Raw genomic sequence first — 7,233 nt, 5'->3', positions numbered from 1 at the left:
GACTGTAGGAAAGGCAACATTTCCTGCTGAGTTGTGCAGTTGTGTTCATGTGTAGACATTCACATCTGTATGTTTCTCTGTGTGCTTGAGGGGTTTGGTCAAGCTCAGGTTTAGCTTCAAAACTATTTGCCTGTTGTAGTTCTTAGGAATTGTCATATCATATTTGTGGTTTTTTTCCACTGGGCAGCATAAATCCTACTTTTGAAAACCAGCCCCTTTTTTTCCACCATTAACCTTGAAAACAGGCTAGAAGATCTTACTTATCTTTCGAAATTTATTTTGGAGGTCTATTTATTTATTTTAGATATACTGAATATATTCCTCCCAGAAGAAAGAATTTTTCAAATAACCTATAACGCTGAAGAAATATGCAATGGTTTCCAGCATTTTATTGAATTTATTATCTCTGTATCTTTCTTTAAGATTGGTCACTGCCCAACAGTTGGAGTGGAAATGTACATAAGAATATTTATGCTACTGTGAGATGAGATAATTGAGTTGGGGTGAGGATCAAGAACTCAGGTTAAATTTCCTGTACCTGTTAGTCTGCCCTCCTAGAGTAAAAACAAGTTAAATTAGGGACAAAGTCTATCTTTTGATTTGTAATCTGTACTCAGTAAAATTTCTGGCAACCATACTGAGCACAGTAAGTATTACTTCACAAATACATAGAAACTTTCTCATGAAATTGCAATGAACATTTTAGCTTTTCCTCTTTTTGTCAAAATTTTAAGTTGTAAAAATGAAGCTAACATTTGTACTAATTATTGCATGTGATAATGTATGTACAATCATTGTACGGGTGTCTCAGTAACCTTTTCCTTCTTGCTGGGACAAAATACCCAACACCCAAAATGAAGGATGGAAAGTTTTATTTAACTTATAGCTAGTAGGGGTTTCAGTCCATATTCAGCTGGCTCCAAGGCAGAGTTACACATGGCAGAGGATAGCAGTTTATGGCTGCAAAAAACAGCGAAGAGCAAAAAAGGGAGAAGTAGCAGCTGTGGCTGCTCCCAAGCCTCTTTCCCCTCCTTACATTGTAATGCAGATTATCTGCTTCAGGGCAGGTGTAGTTCACATCCATAATCTCCTCATTGGATCAGGAATTAATTACAAACTCTAGAAGTTGCCCCATGACTGCTTGAGTCTTTGGGGAAAAGACTGGACACAAACCGTAACAATAGTTGTACTTGTAAATTCATATAAATTCATATATATATATATATATATATATATATATATATCCCAATTTGTAAATACCAAAATTTGAATTCTGAAGTAATGGAATTATATCTGTTTTGCTCGAGTGTGCACTCAGTCAATACTTGTCAATTAAGTGAATGTAGTTGTTGATATGTGCTTAGGTGGGAAAAAGTTGCTATTTTAAAAGCTTCTATTTTTAGGTTCTTTAGTGCAAAGCAGACTCACTGTGTGGTGGTTATCAGCTTGTCTGCATCTTTGCTCACACACTCAGTAGGTTATATGAAGCATGTCAACAGCAAGAGGGAAGAGAAGCTGAGGATTCCTTAGCAGCCTGACCACAAAGGTTCAGGACAGCTTTCCGGGGTGACAGAGACTTATGGGCGAGCCTTATCTTTCAGAACCCTTGAGGGACACTAGGAAGTTTCCTATTTATATTTCATAACTTGGTGTTAGTGGCCTCAGTGGTCTCAAATGTTAAAAGCACACATTTTCTAGGTGGCTTGGGCTAGATCCACATGTATCTCAGGATGTTGAATTCCCCCACATTTTATAGTTAATTTCTAGAACTACCAGCTAAGAAGAGGAAAGAACTGGGTTAGTCAAAATACTAAACAGAAAAATGTCTCTTTTCCTGTCTAGGAAGAGAGACAACACTTGTTGGTAGGAAAGATTTCTCCGTTATTAAAGAAAAAAAAAATGAAATCATCCCCCACCACTACCTGCCCTGGTTCCCTGGCTGTCAAATGCTTTGCATGTATGGAAAGAAAAAACTCAAAATCTAGATTGAATAGTCAAGAACAAAGTGTTGATGAAGGAGGTACTAATCTGCTTTGTGCAGGAATGCAAACAATGCTTTGTCTGTCTCACACATAGGGAATTCAGTGTACTTTATCTTGAGGTCTTCAGCACAATTAATAGTTGCTATCACCTCTTGCTCAATAAATTCCAGTAAGGGCTGGGGAGATGGCTCAGTGGAATAAGCACTTCCCTGGCAAGCGCAAGGGCCTGAGTTCACTCCCTGGTTCCGCTAAAATAAACAAATAAGTAAATAAATAAATAAATAAATAAGAAAATAAATTCCAGTAACTTGGACCTAACTTCATTGACCTGAACTATAAGAGATAGTTCAGAAATTTTGGTCACTATTCTTTTTCCAAGTAGTAATACCTCAATAGATGTTTCAAAATTTTAAAAATGTGTTTATCGACTTGATTCACATTAATATTTTAGAAAGTAGTTGCCTTTAATAAAGCTAAAGCCACAGCAGAGCTACTTTCTGTATTGTACAATATTACTGGATAAAAATCCTCTCAGGTTTTGGAAAATAGTGAGCTGTTAGATTTATAACTCTGCCCAGATATTTTAAAAGCAAAATCGGCACTGTAAAACTGTAATGTTAAATATGAAGGACGTTCTAGCTTCCTAAATATCTTCATTCTTAAGTGTGTGCTCTCTGTCTCTGTCACCTTCCCCTGTCATGTGCCTTCATATGGAAATTAGACACAAGGAAATAAATTCATGTGGTATTTTGTCATTTTTCTTGTAAAAATTAAACAGTAACTTAGAACAATAGCCTGACTGGCTGAAGACAGAACCTTGAAGTTTGTCTTGATGACAAATGCTATTAGTTTTAACAGATTTCAACAACATATTAAGCATATTAATATTGAGCGTAACTTCTTTTTAATCAACAAAACCTTGTAATCAAGGTAAAGCTTTCTCTTCTAGTGTTTGCTTCCTCTAATTTAGCTTTGTACCTAATCAATTCTATGACTATGGCAGCTTAATCTTTTATAGCCCTTCATTGATTCATTCTTTCATCTTTAAAAAAAATGGTTGAGCTCCCACTAGGAAGCAAGGAACGTCTTGATTTGTGTGCTGCAGTCTCTGCCCTGGATATGGCATGCCCTCCTTCTATTGTACTAAGAATAGGAACAACCCATGTCTCAGCCCTTGCCTCTATCATTTATGCTTGTACTACAGCTGTTCTTCATGCAATTAAACAAACCTCAGCAGGCATTCTTGTTATCTCAATCATTTTAAATGACACTTTAGATTAGGACAGAAATTTTAACTTGGCTGAAAACAAAGAAAATAAATGGCACCAGGGTCTATTTTCCTTTCAGTTGTGTGTGCTCTTTCAGAAGCCCGCAGAGGCATGCATTTCATGGGTCTCTGTCCTCTTTACCTAAACGGTTGGAACCAGCACTGCTCTAGCAGTGTCAAGTCAATAGCCTTCCAAGTAACACCCTAAACAGAAGGCTGTTTCATGGTCTGCTTGTAAGCAATTCAATGCATCAGCAAATAGATTAACTAGAAACTTCTGTTGCACACTGAATAAAGTGCAACTAATTTAAACAGCTCCACATGTGTCATGTTTTATTTCCTTGTTTTTGTGCTGCAGTTATCTAACTAAAAGAGGGATATTTGCCCTGAATATCCTTATCATTATTTGGGTGTGTATTTAACGCTTGTTTCCAGAACAATGAGTCCCATTGGAGCTGTTGCATCCCCTGGGATGCCATGATAATTCTGGGGACACATCTTGCCATCATCATGTGGATGGGGGTGCTGCTCTTCGAATCCAGCAGTGGGAAGAGGTCATGAATTGTGCTGCATTCCATGAAATGTATGGGTCACCATCAGCAAAAAGAAATATAAAATCTCAAAAGCACTGAAATAGAGATACTCTGATTTAGATAAATAAGAAAGGGAAACAGAAATATTCATTTTTGTCTCTTTATTTTTTTCCATAATTTCATTGAGAAACAAATAGGAAAGAGACAGTTTCAAACTAAATTGGTAGGACAGTTTCAATAATTAACACATTGCGTACTGTCTTCCTAGTGGTTAATTGCTGTACAGGATGCGGACATGATATCCTATTTACAAACACTATTAGAACAAATCCCTCTATTCATTAAGAGAATGTAACTATATATCTATCCTAATCATTTTGAATACACAGATACAAAATGGATATTCATCTGTATCCCCTTTATTGTTAAGTTCCATTATTCAAATATTATAGGTGTGTAAACTCAGCAAAATATTCTAAAAGAGTCCAGTAGTCCATAATAGTATTGGGTCTTCCACTTCACTGGCAATGTCAGAAATTGTTGACCTGAGTCCCCTACAGCTCAACATAATAGCATGGCTTTACTTCTTATACGTCATTTTTATAGTTTTCTGCTGGATGATTAAGATCAAGGTAAAGAAAGACCTATGCAACAAGAGTTGTAGCTTTTGGGTCTGATAAGGTCAGTGAAATCCCCTCAGTTTTTATGCTGAGATCCTGTATCTCAGACTGTAGAACCTTTGTCATTGTCAGCCATGGGGATGAGTCACAGACATTGCTTGGCCAATGTGCTCTCTGTGAAAGCCTGAGAGAATGTTTTCTCTCAATGTGACTCTCCTAAGGCACATGCTCCATCATCGATCACTTTCCTCTTTGGCCCCGTAATCTCCTTGATCAGAAAATTTGGGACACTACGGAGTTACATGACGTTACAGTAAAAGTTCTCATATGTCCTGAGTCTTAATTGACCTTGGAAGGCTAGGGCCAAAATGTTGGCTTTCCTTGTGGCCCTCCTTTTTCTCTAATTTTGGTCTGCAAACTTAAGTTGATAACCTTCCAGAAGACAAGCTTATTGTTATTACTATACAACCTAGGATGTTAAGCTTAACTATACTATTTGTCTAAATATCAAACATCATAGGCATAACATGGAACAGGTATTTTTCATCAAGTATTGATATGTTGAACTTTAAATCCCAACAGAATATAATGAAAAAACATTTGAAAATTAGAATATATTTTTAAAAATAGGCATAAAGAATTATATAATTCTCATATTTACACATAAGTCCGAAAATCTAACCATATACAACCTTCAATCAGGACAGTCCCACAATATTCCTTTTCCTGTCTCTTGCCTTCATCCACTACCCCCTTCTTTTTGAACAATCATCTACCCAAGAGACAGCACAGCTGCAACTGTCATGTTATGACAAGCAGCACATATTCAGAAGACCAGAGTGTCAGGCATTCCAAGCATAAAACTACTATTACAGATTACCATCTTCAGTGCACTTGCTTAGCTCACAGGTATAAGTATATATAGTTAGTCAGGGTGAAAATCTTTCCAATTAACTGCTAGATTCAAAAATCTTCTGGAGATTCTCAGGATCATTGCTTTGCCCATCTTCTATGTATAACTGTATGGCTTGTCACTGTCATGTTTCCTAGCTCTTCTCCTTTCCCTCTCTTAATTAGTTAGTCCTTGAGTTCCTGCTTTCCTTTTACTTGTATTATACCTTTCTGTTTGTATTTCTTCTTTTGAGTTCTTATACTAGGGAAATATATGATATTTACACATGTGTGTCTGGTTTATTTCACTTATGAGTATATGTTCAACCACTTCAATATAAACGCTTAGAGTTTATCATTCTTTATAGCTGAGTTAAACTCCATTGTGTAAAAATACCACATCTTTTTCAACCATTCTTCAGGTGATGGGCATCTTGGTTGTTTCCAAGATTTGGCTATCACAAATTGTGCTGCTATAAATATAGGCAAACATATATCCCTATGAAATGATGTTTTCAGATCCTTTGGGAAAATTCCCAGTAGAGGAATAGCTGGTTTAAATGGGATTTCCAGTCCAACTTTTCTAAGCAGTCTCCACACTGATTTCCATAACAGTTGTACCAGTCTACATTCCCACCAGCAGTGGAGAAGGGTTCCTTTTTCCCCACAGCCTCTCCAACATTTATTGTTTGGTGATTTCTTTATGATAGCCATTCTTTCTGAAGTGAGATGATATTTCAATGTTTTTTTAATTTGCATTTCGTGAATGGCTCATGATGTGGAGCATTTTTTCATATATTTACCTGCTTCTTTAATTTTATCCTCTGAGAAGTGTATGTTCATCTCAGTTGCCCATTTCTGGAGTGTGTCTTTAAATTTTACATTCCTAGTGTTTTTTAGTTCTTTATAAATTCTAGAGAGCAGACCTTTGTCTGAGCACTTATTTGTCATGATATTTTCCCAATTAGTGGGTTGTCTTTTCACTTTTTTGCTAATTTTTTTTGACATGAAAAAACTTCTCAGTAAGAGCAGGTCCCAGTTGTTAATTCATTCAACTGTTTTTCATGTGATCTGCTTTTTGTTCATGAACTCTTTGCTTACCCCTATGTCTTCAAGAGTTCCTTCCTGTGTTCTCTTTCAGGAGATTTAATGTCTCTGCTTTAATGTTTAGATCTTTAATCCATTTTGACTTTAGCTTTGTGCATGGCGATAAACCTGGGTCAAGTTTTAGTTTTTGGCATGTAGAGAGTCAGTTTTTCCAGCACCATTTGTTAAAGATGCTATATTTCTTCCAGTGAGTATGTGTGGCCCCTTTGTCAAAGATAAGGTGGCTGAGAGTGTTCATAGTGGCTTCAGAATCTTCTAATCTATTTCATTAATCCTCAAGTCTATTTTGTTGCCAGTACCATGCTGATTTTATCACAGTAGCCTTGTAGTATAATTTCAAGTCAGGAATTGTAATGCCTTTGCTTTATTGCTCAGGATTATCTTTGCTATTCTAGGTCTTTTCTGATTCCAGATAAATTTTAGGAATGATTTCTCTAGCTCTGTGAGGTATGACAGTGGTAGTCTGATAGGGATTGCATTAAATCTGTACAGCAATTGTGGGAGTATGGCCATCACCACAATGTTAGTTCTTCCTATCCTGGAGCATGGAATATCTTTCTATTTTCTGAAATCCTCTATGATCTCTTTTTTTTCAGAGAACTGTGATTTTTTATTAAAAGATCTTGGACTTCTTTAGTTAGAGTAATTCCAAGATATTTCATTTTCCTCTTTGCTATTGTAAAGGGTATTGTTTCTATATTATCCCTCTCAGTGTGTTTGTTGTCTGTGTAGAGGAATGCTATTGACTTTTGGGTATTGACCTTATAACCTGCTATGCTACTGAATTTCTGTATTAATTCTAGTAGCTTCTTGGTGGAGTTATTTGAGTCTTC

This window comes from Octodon degus, unplaced genomic scaffold, assembly GCF_000260255.1.
Source record: "Octodon degus isolate 3935 unplaced genomic scaffold, OctDeg1.0 scaffold00006, whole genome shotgun sequence".
Classification (NCBI taxonomy): domain Eukaryota; kingdom Metazoa; phylum Chordata; class Mammalia; order Rodentia; family Octodontidae; genus Octodon; species Octodon degus.
The sequence above is the reverse complement of the archived record's forward strand: the minus strand, read 5'-3'. Positions refer to the sequence as shown.